The sequence below is a fragment of the Chiloscyllium plagiosum genome, unplaced genomic scaffold, assembly GCF_004010195.1.
Source record: "Chiloscyllium plagiosum isolate BGI_BamShark_2017 unplaced genomic scaffold, ASM401019v2 scaf_5979, whole genome shotgun sequence".
Taxonomy (NCBI): Eukaryota; Metazoa; Chordata; class Chondrichthyes; order Orectolobiformes; family Hemiscylliidae; genus Chiloscyllium; species Chiloscyllium plagiosum.
In genome coordinates this window covers 999-16,488 of record NW_025209615.1, presented here as the reverse complement: position 1 = coordinate 16,488, position 15,490 = coordinate 999, and the positions used below count along the sequence as shown (strand labels likewise).

The window sequence follows — 15,490 nt, the reverse complement described above, 5'->3', positions numbered from 1 at the left end:
CTTGGATAAAAATCTGAGGATGGCAAGAGCAGAAAGTATACTTTGGATGGGGGATTTCAAAGTCCACCACCAAGAATGGCTTACCAGCAGTACTACAGTTCGAGCTGGTCAAGTTCTCATGGACATAGCTGCTAGACTGGGTCTGCAGCAGGTGGTGAGGGAATCAACAAGAGAGAACAACATACTTGACTACATCCTTACCAATCTGCCAGCTGCAGGTGCATCTGTCCCTGACAATATCAATAAGAGTGTCCAGTGCACAGTCCTTGTAGAGATCAACTCCTGTTTTCACACTGAGAATCCCCTCCACTGTGTTGTGTGGCAATCACCATGCTAAATGGGGTGGACTGAACAGTGAGAGAGGGGGGGGTGAGGGGCGGGGGTGAGAGCGAGAGAGAGAGGGCGGGGCGCCAGAGAACACTGGTGGTGGTTGCCAGAGGGTCACCACCCTTTAGGCAAGGGAAGAGGTTTAGAAAGTGAAACCTTCACGGCAACCTCAACCTTCACGGAATTGAACTCATGCTGTGAGTGTTGCAAACTAGTCAACTGAGCAAACTGACTGCCAGTCTTCGTGCAGCACCCAAACAGCAAAGACCATGGCTTCAAGTGATCCCCAGTGTAAGGCACAATATTTCCGAAAAGGCAATTGCTTCCCCTGGTGGGCCAAACTGCTGCCTTACTCAAAAATAACTGTAAAAAAGGTTCAAAAACCAAAGTGCACCTTCTGAGTGCTTAACGCTGTGACCCCATACTCCTCCTGCAATTTCATCCTCCATATGTATATTGGGCTCAGGACATTACCACCTCCAGGGTGTAGTTTTAAATCCACATGTAATTTTTTATTCCACTAGCATCAAATCTTCACAAAAGAAAGAAAACCATATTTACATGGAATTAAGGCTGAAAAAATGACATGCGGCTGATTAAATTTATTGTTTGCCTTGCTTTCCTTTTCATGAAAGCTCTTCTGAAAAAGACATCCTTATCTTCAGAGAGAGGATCTACTCAGTTGTTTGAGCTCCCCTGCTCGGTACCTTCCCCAAGTCACAGCCTCCTGATGGAGACTCCATTACACCACCTCACCACTCTACTCAGTGCTACTTTTAACTTCTGCTGAGAAGACCCTCAATTACTTACAATATCATTTAGACCTGCAGTATTGTACTGGGCACACTGCTTCAAACTTCAATTCAACTGCTGAAAGATGGCAGCAGTTCTATGTAACATAAATGGCATCAGACCTGGATCCTGGTACAGGTGTCAAGGTGCTCATGTCCTGTTTTGCATACTCTGGCAGGATACATTAAAGCTTATCTGACAACACATTTTGGTATCATTTAGGGTGGACACGAAGTTAGCATTTTACAGACCTACAAATAGCTTGTCCACATGATAAAAATTAGATGGGTGACTTATAATTTTCTGGTATCATTACTCTGTGATCCATTAGGTTTTGATGCCATCACGACAGATTTTGAACAATTCACTGGGAGATTCTACTACCCTAAGTTCCATCGGTGTCTGGATCTCTCAGAAGGTCTTGTCTCTGCCTCAGGAACCTGATACAACTTCATTGAAACTGCTTTGCCTTGTAGCAACAGGATATTGCATCCATTATCATGCTTTTTCTCAGGTTGAGACATAAAAAGATGCACCATCAATTCTTCAGTCTGGTGAACTTTCAAAGTTCTCTAATTGAAGTTTCTAAAAGATACTGTGGCTTCAACATAATGGTCCTCTAAACTCCTTCCATTTTTTTGGGCTGGATTTTATGGGCTCTGCTTGATCTACAATCTCATTGGCTCTACTATTGAGCTGCTAGTTTGAAATCTTCAAGGGAACGCAATTCAAGCTTCTTGTCACTCTGACAATACGATCACACTTTCGATTATTCAATGAGCACTTTAGGTTTTTTTCCCCATCTATATCTTGACTACAGGAGTGACGGTCTTCAACCTTTAACCTCATTGCAATCAGGTGTTCCACTAGTGATATTCTATTCCTCCTATTCCTTTCAGGCCACAGAGTTGTCTCTTAGAAAGAAGTTCAAAATGTACTAATGGTGTCAAATTCACTTCCCTGGATTCAAATCAGGAATTTGTCTGTTTTCTTTCTCAGCACTTCCATTGTACTGGATAGCAATCCATTCCAATTTTAACAATAACTACAATGGTTATTCCTTTGAAATGTGTATATATTCCTTAATACTTAGCCATTTCAAAACATGATAAGATTTGCCTCAGGCGAGTTAAGTAACTTACATTGTAAGATCTTCAGTCTTCGCTCCAGTAAACTGCAGAAGGAAGTTCAAGTTGCTGTAAAAATCACTAGGAAATAAGGCATTGTGGCATCAGTGACTTGACTATATCACACTCCTTTCCTGCATTTGCCATAAAAGTCACCTGCATTGAGCTGATGTGAGCAAATAGAAAAGCTAAGCCAACAAACAAACATTCAGATACCAAAGTATAAGAGCATGTTTCCCTGATAGGGAATGAAGACTCAGGAGGCAGGCAGGCAGTATGCAGGCACCTCGAAGTTAATTAATGCAGAAATCAATTAAAGCAGGGAGAGGGCCAGAGGATTTTCCCTGAATCTGGCACAAACTCAATTATTGGCTTAATCTTTAGCTCAGATAAGAAGATAGATAAACGACATAAACACATATAGAAGTGTGTAAAAATACTATTTACAGCATTACAATGATTACATATAATGTAACTTGAGTGTTTCCCTCCTAATCCATGCATCCAAATTGGTAAGACACCTAATCGATGATAGACACCTGTTTTGACCAGCCTCAGCTTCCCATGATCTCATGGTGTTTAACAGACACTATAATCTCGAGGCTTTGGGATCTTTCTATGCATCCTATTCATTTGCATTCAAAAGTGTATTGCTCGCTGGCTTTATCTGTAGAGATAGTTTGAATTTGATTTATTGTATTTCATATGCTGCCTTTATCAAATTCAGTTATCCCTCTGAAATTTTCCACTATCCTAATTATGCGTACAAAACTACAAAATCCAGTTAGTTTCAACCAGTTGCTCTAAGATTTGTAATATGGATTTTTGTTAGGAAGTTAGTTATGAAGTGTAAGGTTAAAGCTTTACCTACTCTTAGTACTTTAATGATTAAGGACTGTAAGCAATCTATTTTGTTCAGGGCACATGATGGTATTTCCTGAAGCTAACTAACTTTACACCTAGGTCTAAATGTTTTTCCTTTAATACTTTAATAAAAGTGTTGGTTGTATGTGTTTAGTTTTTAGCATTAAAAATATCCTCATGATTTCCAAGGGAATTTCTAGCTAGAACCTATTGAAGAGGAATTTGTTTCAAAGAAACAATTACAAAATAACTAACTATTGTCCTGGTAATGACTTGAGGAGGAGATTAGGTTTATTTAATGCTTGGCGCTCATTTACTGGGGAAATTACTTTTATTAATGAGGGCTAGGATTAAGAGACATGCCCTTATCAGTACCATCTGGAATGGGGCACTCATGGCCTTAGTGTAACTTTGTTCAAAGATGTTGTCAGTTTCTTTAATTAAAAGGCTGGCTAGAACAAACTGAGAGTCTTATTTATTGTCTGCCAGTCATCTTGTGTTTTAATTCTAAGGCAGGCTGCCTCTTTCTGTTTGTTGGCCATTTTGTGAGAGCAGAAATTGGTCATTTTGTTTTAAGCACGTACAATACATCCCTATAACAAGTATCATTGCTTTTTGTGGAAGGACGGAAGACACCATATGTAGTGTACAAGTATTATTACTGTGCTAAAGCGCTATGGTTCTTTTAAGGCCACTCCATCAGATTGCTGTTCAGCAAATCAATCAACTAGAGTTTGACGACAGAATTTGAGAGATTGGCAAAAACTTATGAATTCGTAAAAAAAATGCATAGGTAGGCAAGCAGATTATGACTGGAAGCAAATTTAAGGTATTCAGTAAGCAAATTACATGGAAGACTGAAAATTAACAGTAGAATGCTGTAAACATCCAACCATTAGTATCTCTAGAGCCCAGACGCACTAATCAGCTAGAAATTACACTGCTAACCAAGTGATTTTCCCACCTTTTGCAATGCTACTGTACACACTTTAATTTGATGTCTTAATGCCCAAAACAATAGTTGGCTTTTTGATTTTGAAAGATTAATTACATGTATACATAAATCAAAAGGAAAACAAAATGCTTCAATATGATTATTAAATAAAAAGACCACATGAAGTCTCTACAATGAGATATAAATATACTCGCAAAGCCATTGAGACACTAAAGTTTTTGCACAATTTTGTTTTTAACGCATAGCAGATTGTAAAACCAATAAACTAAACTAAAACTAAACCTAGTCCAAATCACTAATGCCCAACTCCACCCCAAAATGAAGTACATTCTAAAACTTGAAAACAGGCAAAAAAAAAGGGAGCTCATTCTCCTCCAGTTTCTCTTACTTGCTCTATCGCTTTTGTGCCCAATTTGTTACTGCCTTTGCCTCCCTGGTTTGGTGATCTCCCCATGTCTCCTTTCCCAGTTTGTTTCAAGACACAAAACCTGACTCAAGACTTCTGTTGATGCTAAAATTATTGTCACAACTTACATTCCATGTAGTTCGAGACCATCAGCTTTGAAATAACCGCAACAGAAGGGCCACTGCACACTTAAACTGCACCTGCAGGCATGGCTTATTTGTGCAGCTGCAGTGCTCAAGGTTTAAAAAAAATAATCAACCATTCAAGTAGACCCGAGCCCAAAGGCTGGGAAGCCAATACGCAGCTTCTTTCCAGGGAAAATAGTTTTATCGCTTAGAAAATCAACATGTAGAGCCAAGACCTATTGAATGGGGTTACACAATTTAGACACAAACTAAAACTATTAAAAACATATATTAGTTAAGTGACACCAAGCATAAAAGATAGAAAGAGGAAGGAAATACCATGTGGCAAGGCTGAATTTGAGCACAGAAGGAATGAAAAAGAAAAGATCCAATGAATACACTGCATCATAAACATCTTAAATATTCCACTTTTGCTTTGGGAACAGAGGTTTTGAGAAACAGGGAAGGGTTGAACCATTATGCTATGAACAGTTTTGTCAGGTGGAAGCATCTTGACTCCTGTCTAGGCACATAAAAGGGTTACAGCAGTCTTCTAGTATACAAGAGTTTAAGCCTTTGAGAGGGGTTAAGGACAGTTGATGGGCAAGTAGGTATCAGGCACGAAGAAACACAAGCTCCTTGGAGATAGCTTCACCACTATAAAGGCTCCCATATGGGCTGATCTTGAACTATAACCAGAGGGTCAAAAAGGGTTAATCAAAAGGACCGGCAGATTCACAAAAAAATGCCCAAGAATTGATGCAGAGCTGCTCTTTGATTACCTAGCAAACTGTGGAATTTAATCTGATGATTGGTGTTGATACAAACAAACAATTCCCTTAAGCACCAAGATCAGCATTTTGCACTTCGGAGGTTCTTGTTACAGTTTGAGCTTTTCCTATTTGATCTTCATAGTCCATTTATAGAAACTGGCAAATAACCAAAGTCCTTTTGTGGGTGTGAGTTTTTTTGCACCTTATATAGCCAAATAAAATACATACTCCAACTAAAGCCAGCAAGGCTCAAACACCACAATACCTAAAACATACTAGAATTAATTCAATGATTAAATAACATACTTTTAAGCCATGCTTTCCATACTACTTGAAGTGCATCATAAAACCTATAGCTGCCATTAAAAGAACAACAAAACTGAAACAGCATGTGCAGAGTTCAATACTCTGCCAAAAGCTAGAACCAGTGCACATTCATTTTCATTTGTATTTTAAAGACTTCCCCCACAGCCACCGAGTTTGAAATAAACAAATGTGAAATTTTAATCAGTCACTATACCTTAGAAGTCAGGCATTAAATATTTAGGCATTGCAGCTTCCTCCTTCGGTTTCTTCCCCCACCAAGCAGACTGGGTTTCACATCTAATAATGGCACACCTATGAGCACCACTAAATCAGACAGGTTATCATTATTTCATTACTGGCATCATAGCCAAGATTAACTGTGAATTCATAAAGTATTGAGCTCAGCTAAGTGGAGCTTTGTCAAGTGGCTTGTGGACATCCATCTGCGATGCATCAAATTGTTTACCACAACATGTCACCTTAAACAAAGAGTGACATGTCAAATGCTGTGAAATGCCTTGCACAATATAACCAAGTTACTTACTACCATCCACTTCAGAGGTACTAAAATGATACTAAAGTTCCACAACCCTCCTTCAGATGATAGTCTCTTGCCATCCATGAAAAACACCAACGTTCCCCTAGAAATAGGAAGCTGTAGCAGTTGTAGTACAGATCCATTATGGTTATAACATGGGCACTGAACCATTAAGCATCCATTAAAAAGCTGAAATAGCACAGGGGAAGGGAGGAGCATTTTAATAAGAGAAGTGCAAGCAGCGAAAAAAAACAACACATATACTGAAGGTTCAACAAAGATCCTTGAATAAACCTGCCAAGTTGAGAGCAGATCTTTTACATCAACTAGGGATATTTTAACTGTAGCAGCATTTGAAGAAACTGAAATAAAGATACTGAAATGGATTATGAATAAATCTCTCAATCCAGTTGTTTTGTTTCACTACCATTCCCTGAAGCAAAAACAGAATACATTTTGACTGTGTCCTCACTATCATATATGGTTTAGAACATAGGGCATTGAGTCATATCAGTATGTTCCACAAGGGAACAGCACTCCACTCTTCATAAAACAGTTGTATATTCATATTATGAACAATAAGCATTGGAAAAATAACATACCTACTAGATTTAATTTTGTCATACAAGTAGTAGTAGGACAACAAAAGGACAACCACCACCATCAAGAGCAGCTTAAAGTATCGGCGTTTTTTCATGCTGCCCAAACCTGAAAGACAAAGAAAGAAGGAAAATCTTTAAGAAATCAGATTATACAAACCATTTCAATCACATGTAAAATCACAATGTACATTCTTCCACTAGCTCCATATTTCAGTCAGATTTCTCTTGCTGTTTGTTTTTCCCCCTAAAACATCGCTATATACCCACAACTTTGTGATCTCGCAAATGCTGGGGAAGACTTCCACACCAGCAGTACAAATTCTATTGTTTTTAATCCACAACACAGTGGTTTCCTGGAGACAGCAAAGCATTCTCCATTATGTTTTCTTTCAAGTAGGCAGATGACAATGTCCATTAGCTAGTGGTCAGGCAACTTTGTCTAAATCCACAGCAGAAATCGTTCAGGTGACGTAGCTGCTCCTCACATTGTTAAAAACCATTTGAATCTCTTACTCCACACACCTCTCAGCAATATTTTAAACAGGGAATGAAGAATAGAATTAAGGAAAATTTAGACTACAAAACACAAAAGGGATTCACAATATTCTCAGGATCCTCACCCACCCACCCCCCACCCCCAAAATAGTAAACTTGCCATTCAAGCCATCACGATGTTAAGCATTTACAAAAGGACTTTGGGGAAGAGACGGCAAATTAATAAATAATGTCACCAATTCCTGGCAGAAAGCCAAAGGCAGTTCTGCAAGGCAAAGTGAAGTCCTATAAAAGGATCAAGGGATACTTACTTCCAACATTTTCTGTAGCATCATTTAAAAATATAAACCACGATTATTTACATTTAAATATAATGTGCTGTACTAAATACATGGTGAGGAACCTAAACTCTTGGACACTTGGGACTAGAATGGTGGTTCAGGAGCTGTTATGAAATGGTCAGGAATGTTTAAGAAAGGCATAAGGAAAAGCCAGAGAACTACAGACCAGTGGAGTTGAATGAGAGTGGTGGGTAAGCTGTTGGGAGGGATTCTGAGAGATGAGATCTCCATTTAGAAAGGCAAGAACTGATTAGCTGTAGTCAACATGGGAAATCATGTCTGACAAGCTTGATTGAGTTTTTTTTGGAAGAGGTGACTATGATGATTGATGAAGGCAGAGTGGAAGACGTTGTTGAAGGCCTTGCTAAAGTCCACGTAGGCAAGGTTCTACATAGTAGACTGGTAAGTAAGGTTACATCATGTGCGGTCCAGCGACAGCTCGCCAATTAGATACAAAATTGGCTTGACAGTAGCAGACAGTGTGTGTTGGTAGATGGTTTTGTTTTCAGACTGAAGCCCTGTGACAAGCAGTGCACTGCAAGGATAAGTGCTGGATCCACTGCTGTTAGTCATTTATATAAACAATTTGGATGCGAATTATAGGAGTAAAGCGTGCTGATGAAACCAAAATGATTGGTATAGTGGACAGTGAAAAAGATTCCCTCAGAATAAAAACAGGTTTTGATCAGTTGGGTGAGTGGGGGCCAAGGAATGGCAGATGGAGTTTAGTTTAGATAAAATGTGAGGTGTTGCATTTTGCTAAATCATATCAAGGCAGGACTTATATTAGTTAATAGTAGGACCCTGTGGAGGAGTGTTGTTGAACAGAAACCTAGGGATGGAGATACATTGCTCCTTGGAAGTGGCATCACACACGCAGGATGAAGGCAGCAGTGTTTAGCACACTTGCCTTCATTGTTCAGAACGAGTATAGGATATGTTACAGCTGTCCAAGACATTGGTAAGGGTCACATTTAGTGTACTTTGTACAATGCTGGTCACCCAGCTAAAGGAAGGATGTTATTAAACTGGAAATGGTGCAAAAAAGATTTATAAAGGAAGTTGCAAGGAATGGAGGGTTTAAGTATAAGCTGGGACTTTTCTCCGCGCTTCCCCCCCCCCCTGCTGAGAATATAGAAGAGGCTGAGGAGTGATCTTTCAGGAGGTTTATAAAATCATGAAGGGCAGAGATAAAGTGAAGAACCAAGGTCTTTTATCCAGGGTAGGGGAATCCAAAACAGGAGGGCATAGGTTTAAAAGGTGAGGGGGAAAGATTTAAAAAAAGAGACCTGATGAGCAACCTTTTCATGAAGAAGGTGGGGTGTATATGGAATGAGCTGCCAGTGGAAGTGCCAGAGGCAGGTACAATTACAGCATTTAAAAGGCATTTGGACAGGTACATGAATTGGAAAGGTTTAGAGGGATATGGGCCAAGCACAGGCAAAGGGAACTAGTTCAGTTGGGCTGAAGGGTCTGTCTCTCTGCTGTATTGATTCAGAAAAAACACAATTTAACTTACTTTAACAAAAGCAATAACATCCTTAGAAGAATTGCAACAATCACTATGCTGTGATTAAATTATGGCATAATCACTTCTATTAGATTTGCTATTTTTTCCCCACACTAAGTTATGAAGTCTCGTGCAGCACAGATTCAAAACAATCAACAAAAGCCAACACTGAATCACAATGCGCCATCAGGATAAGCTTTATTCCCATGAAAAAAGTCTTATAATGTATTTTCTCCCCCCACAGATAATACCCCTTTTTAAAAAAAAACACATTACATCAAATCTTTGTTTTCATGTGAAAAGCAAATAACTTGAAGCAACACTAAGTAGCTCAGTACTTTGAAGCAAGGTTATTTCTGAAGGCAGCCTTACATTTGTTTATAGTATGAAAATCATTTATAACCATAAAGGTTTCTCAGGAAGACTGATTAGTCAAGAAACCAAAAGAAACCTATGATTTGTGTGATTTTTAAAAAATAAATCTAAGCTGTATATTACCAGTTTACAGGCTGGAAGGCAGGAGAGATTAGATGACAAAGAAAAAAGGTTGATGGTGCATGGTACAAAGTGATGTTGGGGTGGAAGAGACGGAAGGTGGCAAGGGGAGTTTAAAATGCAGAATTAGGTGCTGAAGGTGCGAAAGGTGATAACTGTAGAATTGATACCAATTTCTGCCATTTCGAAAAATGTATGTTCTACTGAAAAGGTAATCAGCCTTAAACTTACATTTGTTTCCCTCAGCATACAAACCTGATTAGTTTCAATATTTGCACTTTGTAGAATCTACTGCATTTCATTTTTATAGGTAAAACAAGGACTGCAGATGCTGGAAACCAGATTCTAGATTCAGAATCTGCCTGAACTGTGCTGGAAAAGCACAGTTCAGGCAGCATCCGAGGAGCAGGAAAATCGACATTTCGGGCAAAAGCCCTTCACCAGGAATAAAAGCAGAGTGCCTGCAGGTGGAGAGATAAATGAGAGGAGGGTGGGGGTGGGGAGAAAGGAGCATAGAGTACAATGGGTGAGTGGGGGTGGGGATGGAGGTGATAGGTCAGGGAGGAGGGTGGAGTGGATAGGTGGAAAGGAAGATAGGCAGGTAGGACAAGTCATGGGGACACTGCTGAGCTGGAAGTTTGGCACTGGGGTGAGGTGGGGGAAGAGGAGAGGAGGAAACTGGTGAAGTCCACATCGATGCCAGAGGGTTGCAGTGTTCCAAGGCAGAAGATGAGGCGTTCTTCCTCCAAGCATCAGATGGTGAGGGAGCGGCTGTGAAGGAGGGCCAGGAACTCCATGTCCTCGGCTGAGTGGGAGGGGGGAGTTGAAATGTTGGGCCAGAGGGCGGTGTGGTTGATTGGTGTGGGTGTCCCAGAGATGTTCCCTAAAGCGCTCTGCGAGGAGGCGTCCTGTCTCCCCAATGTAGAGGAGACCGTGTTCATTGTTTCAGTAGCCTGAAATAACTCCAAACAGGCAGGTATTCTGTTACCAAGTCGCCCCTTATTTACATGTGCACGGTATGTAGACTCTGAAGTCCACATCTGAAGAATCACCCTAGTGAACTTTCTCTTGCTTCCAATGGAAATATATCTATTTTTATATATCAGGTTTATTATAACCTTCAAATGCCTTTGTAAAGCATAGAGCATCATTTGTAACATTTTCAGCATTCTAAAATAAAATGGGTTTTTCCTTTATATGCAACCAGTTAACTTTAAGCATATCTTTTAAAGTTTCCCATCAGCAGCCAAATCAGGTGCAATAAAAATGTAAGCTCAATGTTTGATTAAAATTAGGTTGACCCCAGAGTTCCTTAGTGGTTAACAGTCATCTAAACAGGAGGCTACAATCCTGTTGTGTCCAAGCTTGGCCTGTCAATGCACAGTTCCAAAACACAGTTTTTTCTCTTTTAAATGGATTCCTTTATACAAAGGGAGGTAATATTAAAGGCCATCATAAAGGCCAGTGGTCGGCACATGTGAGCAAATAGAGATGAAAAAGATGACTTGCATTTTTATATTTTTTTATATTTGTTCATGAAATGTAGCATCACTGGTTAAGCCATCACTTATTGCCCATCCCTAATTACCCAGATAGCAGTTAGAGGTCAATCGCATTGCAGTGGCCTCGCATCACATGCAAGCCAGGCCAAGTAAAGACTGCAGATTTCCTTTATTACAAAATATTATTGAACCAGATTTTTTTTGACAATCATTAGATTAGCTTTTTATTCCAGATTTCTATTGAATTTATTTTATATATTGGTTAATGGGGTATGGATATTACTAGGTCCCCTTTCCCCACCTTACCCCGTTCCCAACTTCCAGCTCAGCACTGTCCCCATGACTTGTCCTACCTGCCTATCTTCTTTTCCACCTATCCACTCCACCCTCCTCCCTGAGCTATCACCTTCATCCCCACCCCCATTCACCTATTGTACTCTATGCCACTTTCTCCCCCCCCCCCTCCTCCTCTCATTTATCTCTCCACCCTGCAGGCACTCTGCCTCTATTCCTGATGAAGGGCTTTTGCCCGAAACGTCGATTTTCCTGCTCCTTGGATGCTGCCTGAACTGCTGTGCTTTTCCAGCACCACTAATCTAGAATGCATTTCATTTTTGTATTTCCCGAGGAGCTAAATAAATAATATCAGAGTTAAAAGAGGAAACTGTCATCAAATGCTGAGGAGTGATGATGGAGACTGGACAAAATTTCACATGAACTATATAATTATAACAATACACAAATAGCCGTAAGAACTCAAAAGTTAATTTTATGAAGATGGAAACACTATTCTGACCAAAGCAGATTCAAGATGGAATATGCAGAGTAGAATCTTGCTAGGCCGAGTAGTAAGTTTATCATTTGTGAATGAAACAATCAAAATACAAACTAGAAAAGACAGAAATACCACCACCATGAATCACCAACAGAAACAAATTACAAGGATCTATCAAGGAAGAAGAGTCAAATAAGATCGAGATTTTTTTTAAACAATAATAAACCAGGGGCTATGACTAAACATTGCAAAAGATGGAAAAGAAGAAAATAAAGAATATTAAATACCAACGGTGGTAAGCTGAAATTGATTCTTGAACAACAAATTAAGAGACCAGGAAACATGAGAACAATGGTTAAAAAAAAAAGTCAATCTGATAAACATAATGTTAAGGTTATACAAGCAGTTGGTGAGGCCTCTTCTGGAGCACTGTGCAGTTCTGGTCATCCTGCTGTAGGAAGTCATTATTAAAATTAGAGAGGGTTCAGAAAAGATTACCAGGATGTTATTGGAAATGGAGAGTTTGAGGTAGAAGGAGAGGGTGGGATGTTTTTCATTGGAGCACAGGAGGTGAAAGAGTGACAGTATAGGAGGTTCAAAAAAAATGAGAAGCATAGATAAGGTGAATAGCAAGGGTCTTTTCCCCTTGCTGGGGCATTCAAAACTAGGAGGCATATTAAAGTTGAGAGAAGATAGACTTTTTAATAAAAAAGGAAACTTTTTTTTTAAGATAAACAAAGTGTTTAAGAAACTTCAAGCTTTTGAAGTTGTAATAAAAGATCAATGGAAGTTACATAATGTGTTGATGCAGTATCCATGGGGTTTCCAAGAGATTTTGATACAGCACTACAGAGTTTAGGTGTAGTATATTTAAAAAAAAAAATGGACAGTAGCAACATGGGTACAAAAATGACTTGGGTGATAGAAAACAGAGCAATGGATTTTTTTTGAGCCAGAGGCAAGTTTATCATTGTGCCAAAAGGTCAAAATCGAGACCTTTGCTTTTCCAGATACATATTAAATATAGATCTTAACATGAAGGGATCAATTCAAAGTTTGCAGACGACACGGAATTTGGAAGAACTGTAATAAGAGGATAGTGTAGAACTCCAAAGAATGTTACCTACAAGTCGGTGGAGTGGACCTGTTGCAGACGTAATCTTTCCGGTCCTACACTCATTCCCTGGAACATCTGGATAACAAGGATACCTATATCAATACCTACTTATTGATTACAGTTCTGCCTTCAACACCATTATTCCAAACAAACTCAGACCTAGATCACAGCTAAATGATCCCCCAACTTCCTGACGCATCAGTAAAAATAGGCAACAACACCCCTTCCACCATAATCCTCAACACTGGTGCTCCACAAGGTTACATACACAGCCCCAACGCTATTCCTTAAATACTCACGACTGCGCAGCCAAATTCCACCCCAACTTCATTTACAAGTTTGCTGATAACACCACTGTTATGGGTTGGATCTCAAACAACAGTGAGAAAGAATACAGAAAAGAAATTGTCTTTACACCTTACCATACCGCTAAGCACTCAATCACTCCAATAACATCAGCAAAATGAAGGAGGTGGTCATTGATATCAAGAAGTGGAGTGGAGAGTATGCCCGTCTGTATCAATGGCGCAGAGGTGGAGATGGTCGACAGCATCAAGTTCCCAGGAGTGACAATCACCAACAATCTGCCCTGGTCCAGCCACACCAACAGGACAGTCAAGAAAGCACAACAATGTCTCCACTTTCTCAGGAGGCTAAAGAAATTCAGCACGTTGACAAACCCGCTTACCAATTTTATAGATGCACCACTGAAAGCATCCTACCCAAAAGGAGCACAACATGGTTTGGCAACAGCTTGTTCAAAGATCACAAGAAACTACAGAGAATTGTGAACAAAGCCCAGTCCATCTCTCAAACCATCCTTTCATCCATTGATTCCATCTAATAATCTTCTGCTGCCTCAGGAAAGCAACTACTCTCACCCCAGTTATATTCTCTTCTATCAGGCAGAAGAGGGGTATCAAGTCTGGTGGTTGAGGAAGGTGTTGAATTCAGCCAAGAAGGTCCTGTGGGTTGGTCTCAGACCTGGTTAGAGATTTAAAGTCAAGTGATCTTGCGTCCCACTGATGACAGGATTGGTCAGCAGTGACTCACAGGTCAACTTAATAGTTTCCCAGAATTTAGAAAAGGTTTCTCATTCTGTACAACTATTAAGTTACAGTAAGTTAAAATTGAAACCCCCAAAATATAGATGCTTTTCGAGAGAGTTGCAGGAGCAGGGTAATACCGCTTTGGAAAAATTCAATTTCCTGAGCATTTTATCAGAGTCAGCTGCACTAGGGAGTCTCATATAGTGCCAAGGGGCACCTGCAGACTATGCTGCTTCAACAAATCTCTGGCCTACAGATTACCTCGCAAATTTTCCAAAGCCTGAATATATACTTCTGCCATTTTTCTGTCCGTACAAAGGCAGCCATGGAATTTTATTTCCAGTCCATCTGCATTGGGCAGTAGTTTAAAATGGCAAAGTGACGAAAAATCAAGCTGAACCTTAAACCAAAGTCAGAATCAAATTTTTCATAGGACGTTTTCCATTTAAATTGCGTTAAATACATAACTCCATTCAACATTGAATGAGCACAGCAAATAGAAACAAAATTTTGGAAGCTGCACATATACAAAATCTATTAGGAATTCTCTTGTGACACTCCAAGCATTACCAAGTGATACTGAAGAATTAGACCTGCAAGTAGTACATGACGTGTTAAGGCCATAATGACTAGTTGCTAAAAAAGCATCTCACAAGTCGGCCAGAAATTTCTTCAGTAGATTTAACCAAGAGCATGGATCAAAAGTGTCCACGTGTCTGCAATAATTCAGTTCGACAAGTTTAGCTCAACTTCCTGTGAATTTATTACAATGTGCTAGAATAGAATTGGCAGAAATGAATGGAACCCAAAGAAAGAAACACATTGCCCACTCCTTCAGGAATCAAAATTAAAATTTTCACCTATGACCAAGATGCGAGGAGTGCTCTCTCTCTCTCTCTCTAGTCTAACTAGTAGACAGGTGAACATTTTTCTTGTACAAAATAAATTTCTGTAAAAATATTTTACCTGGTTCTAAATATAGCAAGTCATGTATTGACTCAATCTCAGTTTTAAATGAGAAAGTTCTTACCATCTGATTGTATTGAATAAGTTAGGATTAATAAACAAAATATCAAACTGGTTAATAGTCAAATTTGCAATGCAAACATTAATTTTAGCCTTCAAAAAAAACTTTATGTTTTGGGTTAAGGGGAAAAAATTCTCAGATTCACTTTTGGGAGAAAAAACAACTTTGCTTTTCCTCCATGAGCTAACCATTATTGGCCAAAGATAAAAGGCACGTAATGTTCAAGTGAGTGAAGTGAGTGTCAATCTGGAATTCTGGCATACACAACCAAGCCACCAGAAGTCTCTGGAAATTCTTGAATGCTTCCAGTCAGTCATTGTTCAAGAGGACAATTAGGTTTCCGACAGGACGCAAAAAGGCACTT

General features: G+C 39.5%; 1 long non-coding RNA gene across 3 annotated transcripts; it reads right to left on the bottom strand.

Annotated features, from left to right (window-relative positions):
* Positions 1 to 370: 370 nt before the first annotated feature.
* Positions 371 to 13,132, bottom strand: LOC122546805. Of its 3 annotated transcripts, none has more exons than XR_006310811.1 (3): positions 13,057 to 13,132; positions 6,816 to 6,921; positions 371 to 2,327 (listed from the first exon to the last, which is right to left on the bottom strand). It is a non-coding gene; the product is annotated as an uncharacterized LOC122546805 (long non-coding RNA). The 3 variants fall into 3 exon arrangements; XR_006310809.1 differs by having other exon boundaries at positions 13,061 to 13,132; XR_006310810.1 differs by lacking the exon at positions 371 to 2,327 and adding an exon at positions 3,310 to 5,999 and having other exon boundaries at positions 13,061 to 13,132.
* Between the last annotated feature and the right edge of the window lie 2,358 nt (positions 13,133 to 15,490).